The sequence below is a fragment of the Solanum tuberosum genome, unplaced genomic scaffold (assembly GCF_000226075.1).
Source record: "Solanum tuberosum cultivar DM 1-3 516 R44 unplaced genomic scaffold, SolTub_3.0 scf00230, whole genome shotgun sequence".
Taxonomy (NCBI): domain Eukaryota; kingdom Viridiplantae; phylum Streptophyta; class Magnoliopsida; order Solanales; family Solanaceae; genus Solanum; species Solanum tuberosum.
In genome coordinates this window covers 684,959-693,970 of record NW_006239156.1, presented here as the reverse complement: position 1 = coordinate 693,970, position 9,012 = coordinate 684,959, and positions in this window count along the sequence as shown.

Below are 9,012 nucleotides of genomic sequence, written 5' to 3'. Positions count from 1 at the left end.
TTTTTTTTGGTGCCATGTGTCAAAAGAAGAGTGAATTTTATTCACTCTTCTTATATAGTAATTAGTAGATAAGTGTGAATGTGAGGGTATTTTGAAATACCCAAAATACCCTCACCTTGACACTTATGTTCAACCCTTTCCTTTTTTTTTGGTGCCATGTGTCAAAAGAAGAGTGAATTTTATTCACTCTTCTTATATAGTAATTAGTAGATAAGTGTGAATGTGAGGGTATTTTGAAATACCCAAAATACCCTCACCTTGACACTTATGTTCAACCCTCTCCTTTTTTTTGGTTCCATGTGTCAAAAGAAGAGTGAATTTTATTCACTCTTCTTATATAGTAATAGTAATATATATACTAGTAAAGGGTAGCCCCAATACTACTGAGTTAAATATTTATGTAGTTTTTTTAATTATAATTTTGTTATATGTATTTAATATAATTAGTTATTTCACTAATTATTTTTATATCTGTTTTTAGTTAATTAAAATTGTTCACATAAAAATATTATATTATTTATTATTTTAAATTTAAATTATTAATTATATTTTAAATTTTTATTTTTTATTACAATTACTTTACACGGTTATTTAATGATAAAAATAGTATTGAACGGAAATAATAAACATGTCTTGATTTGTTAAAATAAATAAATAAAATAATAAATGTGAAAATTATTAAATGACAAAAAATCAATACTAATTTTGAAGAAGCACACACGTTTTTTTAGCATTATAAATTGTTTTCATCATTTATCTTTAACATTAATTACTTATTTCTTAGATTATTTTTCAAAAAATTAAGACTATATATCAGTTAATATGGAAAATATGATAAAATACGCATATTAAATATTAATTTAAAAGACGTGTAAAATTAAAATGAGGAACTTTCACATATAGTCACTCAAAAATAGCCTAATTACTCTCCATAGCTATAGTTTGATAATTACAATTCGTAGCTACATGTTATAGGGACGAGAGAGGCGAGCGAGAGTGGGAGAGAGAGGAGAGAGTGCAAAGAGTGGTAGAGAGAGGAGAGAGGGCAAAGAGTGGGAGAGAGAGGAGAGAGGGCAAAGAGTGGGAGAGAGGTGAATTATATATGTATATCAGTTAGATAATTGCATATTATACATATGTATTTGTATATATGGCAAGCGAGATTGGGAGAGGGAGGAGATAGGCGAGCGAGATTGTGAGAGGAAGGAGAGATGGCGAGCGAGAGAGGGCAGAGAGTGGGAGAGAGGTGAATTGTATATGTATATCGTTTAGATAATTGTATTTTGTACATATGCATTTGTACATATGGCAAGCGAGATTGGGAGAGGGAGGAGAGAGGCGAGCGAGATTGGAAGAGGGAGGAGAGAGGGGAGAGAGGTGAATTGTATATGTATAACGGTTAGATAATTGTATTATACATATGTATTTGCATATTCTGGCGAATTATACATATACAAACTCAGCCCACGTAATTAATATATAATGTTAGTCGTGAGTGCTAATTATAGCAAACTATAGCTATGATGAGTAATTAAGTAATATAAATTCGCTTAACCACGTAATTTTTCTAAATAAAATTAAGCAAATAAGAATAAACGGAATAAGTATAAAATATAAATGGAGCCCATAAAAACTTTCATGCCCCCATCTTATGAAGGATCCTAAAAGGCAAGTTCACATTAAAATTTTGAGTGGATCCCACATTTTTTTCCCATTGAATGAACAAATAACAGCTAAATGAAAATGAGGCAACCAAGGGGAATAAGCAGGCAACACAAGCAGACGTGTTGACGGTATGTTGTATGCTATTCCCCTTTATTAGAAGTAAAATAAAATAAAAAATATATATATATACTATTAGATACAAAAGCATTATTTTATTTGTTTTAATTTTATAATTTTGTTGTCAGTTATTTTTATAATATTTTTTATTAAATAATATATGACACATGTAATGTTTTGAGAGTCCTAATTTGCAATAAACCTCAAATGCCTCGAACTTGGTGGATATTTTCGGGAAGCACACACATCGATCGAGACGTGTGTGCTTATTCGCTCTTAGTATATTAGTAGTGGACTAGATACCTACCATAAGCATTAGGGCTGTGCAAAAATCAAACCGAGAAAAGTGTTATTGGTTTATTGCTATTACGTTATTGGGTTAACATTTTTTTAATGGTTTTATATAAAAAATTCGAGTTATCAGTTCGGTTTTGGTTTTCAATATTGGGTTATTGAGTAAATCGATAACTCATTAAGAGTTAAGACTATAATAATTTACTACTTTTACCTATACATAAATATAAGTAAATATTAATCTCAATATCTTACCAGTTATATCTTTGTCATTTAGTCATCAATTCATACTTCACTATAACTTTGAGTTCACAACTTTACATTATACAAATCGTCAAAACCTAAAGTAAGAATCATATTCCTCTTAATTTCTCTTTGTGTTATACATGTATAGTTCTTTTCATGTTTATTATTATTATTTCTATTTATGAGCTTTTGTAAAGTTACATTATTATCTTGTCGTGTCAAATTTATTAGAGAAGTCATTTATTTGTTTTATATAAGCATTTTCTTATTGGTTAAATCGAAAATCGAACCGTTAAGGACCAAAATCGATAAAAAATATCTTATTGATTTAGCGTATTTAAAAACCAAAAATTGATAAACTGAATCGATAATACATAAAAGTAAACTGAATCGACCGATGCACACCCCTAATAAGCATGTGCAAGCACGAGCCCAATATATGCTACTTTATTTGTGTCACGCCCCGAGGCTACCCTTTTGACGTAAACACGGGACCTAGGATCACAAATGGCCCTAAGTTAACCTTGAGCTGGTATATCATAAGCATACTTAAACAAATACTGTGCGGACGCTAAAAACATGAGATAAACTAAATGATGGGAATATCCAATCTAAGTCTGAATATATAAATACTGGAATAGAGTTTAAAACACTAAACTATAACTCAAATACTAAAGTTGAAACTGTCTATGTCTGAAATAAGCCTCTAACTGACTAAAGATGTTAGGACATGCCCCTAGTTAACTCTAGTAAAACTGAAACTAAAATGAAAGACTGAAATATAAAGAACATGTCTATCGTCCTCGAAGAATGAGGACTCACCACTGATACTGCTGAATACGGATCGGGAACCGATCTACAGGTGATTTGAATGATGAGGACCTGAACCTACATCAGGAAATGATGTAGCGCATAATATGTGTCAGTACTTGAAAGGTACTAAGCATGCAGGATAGCATATAACTGAACAAAACATACTGAGCAACAATATAATCTGAACATGATAAAAATGCTGAGATAGATTGGACATGAACTAAACTGAATGCAATGACCAAGTACATAACATGCTGAAACTAAATATAGAAATGTAATTGGAAACCTGATTAAATGAACTAAAATCTAACTGTGGGAGCTACTAATAATCGACATAAAACCACATAAGCTAAATGTGGAGTCCGATGTATACATCACATCGAGAGGACTCAATATACCTTGCCAAGGGTATAGAGGCATGACTGATGTGATCACTAAATATGATGCACACAGAGGGGACTTACAAACCTATGGGGTTGATTGACCCTAGTCCAACTCGGTGTTAAGCCTACTCCCAACTGAATATATGTACAATACAACATAACTGAAATATAATGGATAACTCACTATTCTGACATGCTAACTGAAAATGCAACATTAAGTACTGAGATTGAAACGTTTGGAAATTGAGGCATGTATATCTGTTTATCTGTCCTAGCTAGTGTAATTCATAAACTAAATGAATCTACATAACTAGGATTTTGAATTTCACGTAAAGAACTAAGCAACAATGTTACAACAACATGATAATCGGATTAGGAATATTCTAACAACTAAATCGCAACAATTCCTAACATTCAAGAAACCCTAGGTCTAGATAATATGAAGGGAATCAAGAATCTTACTGAATTCTAGGGACCTAGTGGAAGAAAGGAATCCACTAGTGAAATCCCTGTCCACAGACTCCTAGGTGGGGCTCTAAGGTGAATGGTATGGTTTGTTCACCCTAAGCTTCGTATGAGAGCAGACATACCTGGTGACAAATTCTACAAAGAAAACTTTCGATTTCGGGGTTGAAATGAGGAAAATTTGTTGCGTTCTTGGAGAGGGTTTGGTCGATGCTTTCTCTCTTCTTTTGCTTGGTTTGATCAATTTATTGAGAATTCATTAGGGTAAGTTCTTAAGTTACTGTTTTACTCGAAAATAAAAATAAAAATGGACTTCGTTTCGAAAATTTGACTAAACTTATAATTTGAAGAGAAATCGATTTTTCAAAAGAAACAGAGTCGCCACTTTAGTTTTTAGTAAAAATCAAGAAAAAACTTAAAGTTTTCAAAAGACTTAACAAATAAAAATCAATTGAAATAAAAAAGGTTCGAGTTCAATGTACATTCCGAGAAGGTGTTAGGCCCTCAGAATGTCCGCTACCTTGCGGTTGACCGGCAATTTGACTAAAATGACTTTGACTAATTTTTTAAAATTTTTAACTAAGTCAAAAGAAACTCATTTTTTTTAAGGGGAACAACTAAAGGAAAATCTTCTAAGAGGAATAATTCAAGTTGCAAGACAAATAATAAAAATAAAGCTAAGTATAAAATATAAACATTTTAATTTTTTATATAAAATGGAGAAATGACTATCTTTTGGAAGATTAATAAAGTCAAACCAAAATCAAGTGAAAATGTTAGTTGATACAATAACAAATAATAAGAGTAAGGAAAGAAGTATCAAATTTGGCCCAAATTCATGAACTTGTCCTAAATCTAAAAGTGACCAAAAACAAAGGTTTGGGGCTATTTAATTCATAATTCTACTGGATTTTTTTTTGGGCCCTCTTTTTGGGGCCCATTTCACTTGAACCTGTTGTTGAAATTCTTTAGGGCCTTTAGGCCCATTTTGCCTTTGAAAACAAACTACTTTAATTTCAATTTTTGGGCCTTGTTTCTGCATTTTCAGAGCCTGCATATCACCATTTGAGCCTGTATATTGTATTTTTTTTTAATGTATACTCATGTATACATCATATATATTGGCAGACTTTCAACCTGTAATTCTGCTTCTGATGGACTGGCTGGCTCAAACGATAAAAATAAAGCCTTTATGGCTCGCCTCGGAAATGCAAGGAAGAGATCTCTGTCATGGACTCAAAGGGGGTTTACATGCAACAGAGAAAGAGGAGCAACATTAGCACACTTAGTAAAGAAATAATTAAGACAATGATTTTAACTTAAGAGGAGGCAAGCTAGATGATTTAAAACGGAAGAAAACTACTACCAATGTATAGATTTCACAGAAACACATATTAAGAGGAGAAGAAGGACGCACATAACAATAAGAGACCACATTTTTATCAAATTAATTAACAATATGGCATCACTGCCTATTATACTAAAAAAGGCTCCCAACATATTTGCTCCAACAGGCAATATCACACAAATGCAGTAAACAATAAATAACAAACAGAGAGGCATTCTTGACAATAGCTACTGAAATAATACACGATTGTTATTAGCTTTTGCTCAAATGAATAACTATATATGTTGACAGTAGACTGCTTACAATAAAATCTTCATTCTTAAGTAGAAAAGATAGTAAAATTTGATAACACGACTTGGCACAAGGTTCTTATAAAATCTCGTGTTTTCTTACACATTATTGAAAAGCAATTAGGCATAACCTGATTTTTCTTTGCTTCAAAAATTAGGCATAACTTTGAAAAACAATTCCCTATTCAAGAAAATATTTTTTCATGCAAGTAAATTCCGTCCCATTATCACTTCAAATAATTTTAACTTGTTTATTATATTGTCTTTCCACCATGGCTAGAAAATTCAACATCATATGTGGCACCTCCTTCTTATCAATACACAAAAATATCTACACTGCACTGCTCGTTGACAAACATCACAAGCTTTATTCATCATCTCTCTATTATTAGTGGGAATAACATTGGAAACTAACTTGGTAACCCTTAAACAAGGATGCCCTAGATGTTTGTGCCAAAGATCAAGTGAGTCTGCCCCATTCTTTATTGCCATAGCTTGTGGTACCATCCGAAAATAATAGAGTCCATCCCTTCGTTCACTGGCACCAATCAACATCCTCGAAGTGCGGCCCTGCATAATACACAATTTTTTAGTGAATTGAACAATACAATCGACTTCATCTATCAATTGCGATACGGAAATTAAATTGCATTTTAAACGAGGCACAAAGAGAACATTTCCAAGTTTCAAGTTCTTGCTAAGTTTTACAGATCCCTCTTTTGTAGCTATTGTATGTTGTCCATCTGGAAGTCCTACAGGACATCCAACCACTTCACGCAAGTCCGTCATGCACTACAAGTTTGCAGTCATATGGTTTGATGCCCCTGTGTCCATTATCCATGGGATTTTTTCATGTTTACCTGTCATCCTCTCATCCGTACCAGTTTTATGGTTGTTCACCATATCACGCAGAATCAACCATTGTTCATTGCTCAATCCAACACTGGCCATATCATTGACTATGCCAGTTGTTCCCGATCTTCAAGCACCTCCGGTAGTAATTTGAGCAGCATTAGCACGTACTGCTTTGCCTCGACCATGTCCAGTGCTTGACCCAGTTCGTTGTTGTTGTGGCAGCCCCTTACCCTTATCGCTAGTCCATCCTTCTCCCCGAGGGAAATCACCCCACCAATCCAAGTAGCCTATAAGCTGAAAGCAAATATCTGCCGCATGTCCAGAACGTTTACAATGAGTACAATTCATTAATTTGTCCTTCACCTCTCCACGTCCCTTTGTCCTGCTATTTGTTTGAACCGCAAGTCTGATGACCTCACCTCTTTCTTCCTTTGCATGAGTGATGGTATTCACCTTCTCCTGCTGGATTAAAATAGCGTAAACTCTGTTTAGAGTTGGCAATGGGTCCGCAGCGAGCATGTTGGTTCTAACAGTCCTATAGAGTGTGTCATCCAATCCCATAAGGAATTGATGCACTTTTTCTTCCTCCCGTTGTTTTTCTAACTGTGATCCTATGTTACACTTGCATCCTTCACTCGTACACATAGGAATTTGTTCATAATTTGCTAGTTCGTCCCATATAGCCTTCATCCTTCCATAGTATGCTATAATTGCCATACCACGTTGCTTACAATCTGCCTAATCAGATTTCAACTGTTGAATCCGAGGTCCATTGGCAACTGAAAACCGTTCCGTAATTTCTGTCCAGAGATTTTTTGCATTCTCCATATGTTATATGGTTGAATGCAAAGTTGGTTCGATGGTATTTCGAATCCATGATACTATCATGGACTGAATTATCCACCGGTCCTCCAACTCAAAAGACCCTTCTACCGGTTGTGTGCTTGTTCTGTCAACAAATCCCCATTTCCTTCGAGCACGCAATGAGGTACGCATTGCACGAGCCCATTCTTCATGATTTTCTCCTCGCAGTTATACTTGCGTGATCAAGTTTCCTTGGTTGTCGTTTGAAGTTAAACCATAAGGTAAGATTTTCTTTTTGGTTGGTTCATTTCTTAATGATTCTTCATCCCCTGCCATGGCTCCGATACCATATAAAAACAGTGATTAGTGTTTTAAGAATCTGACCTCCCATTCTCATTCCAGTAAAGAAGAATATATATACATGAGATTTAATCTCCTACACCTAAAATAGTTTCTAAAGTTATTCTAAGAATATCTTATTCCTGTAATATAACATATAATATCTCATAGAATATTTCTCACAAAATTAGATACACAATCTAAAGTTACTATATTTACACAAATCTTTGCTTAGTAGATTTACCTCTTCCTGGGCAGCGAATGGAAACATCTACGACCTTGGAGGCATCTTCTACCACACGAGCGTAAGCACGAACCCGAACACAAACAGCAAACAGGAAAATGGACGAAATCTGGGCCTCAAACGAGCTTATGCCAAGCGAAAATAGAGGGACTAGAATTAGTTCTCTCTTATGATTTCTTAAATGTATATCTCTTGTATCTATTTTTTTTCTCCTAAGCTATTCTCTTAGTATCAGTAAAAGGATGTAAATCTTTTTTCAATTTTTCTTGCCTGACTTTTTTCCAAGCTTTTTTTTCTCAAATCCTTAACAAAGGAGAAGAGGGAACTATTTATAGACGACCTTATGTGGGTTCCAAATTTTGGGGGGAAACATATGAAATTTGGATGAGAATTGGGCCCAAATTGAAATTCAAACTCCCAACTCTTTCACCATTCAGGGGATACACCTTTTTCTCTAAGATTTTTCCCCATTTCGGAAGAGAAAAGGGGAGATGGATGGGCTCGAGTGTCCTCGCTATGATACGTGTCTCCATCTGAGGGTCGCAAGGATGAAATGCGTTGCTTTTGTTGGAATCGTACTGCTAGAACAATACTATGGGAGAGGGACGTTTAGGAGAAGATGATAAGGATCACGGAGTATCGTTGCATCACGTACAAGGCATGAGGTCGTTGTTTGTTCCGTGTATTCCCGTTTGGAGTCGATGTGAGCTGTTGTTAACGTTGAGCATCTGGGTTTCTTTTGATTAGTAGAGATGGGCCAAGTCGGGTCGCGTATGCCATATGTTTTGTATTGTTGTACGCTGCATTGTTTGTTGATGGGTCTGTTTTGGTGGGTTGGGTTGTTGATAGAATTGGTGAGAGGATGGGCTGCTGGAAATTTGTTGAGATATGGGCTGGTTGGGTCTAAAAATTGGAAGAGAAAATGGATTTTGGGAGTTAGCAGAATGTAGCTGAAATTACAATTACAAAAATGGCCAAATGAATTTCGATTGTAGCCAACCAAAATTAAGAACTTAGTCAAATTGATTAAATTAGTAAATTCGACTAATAATTCAATAGGACGAATTAATATAATTAATTTATGAGCTTCTAAATCTCAACGAAATAAAATAATTAACTAAATCATAAACTAATCGATTTTCATATAAA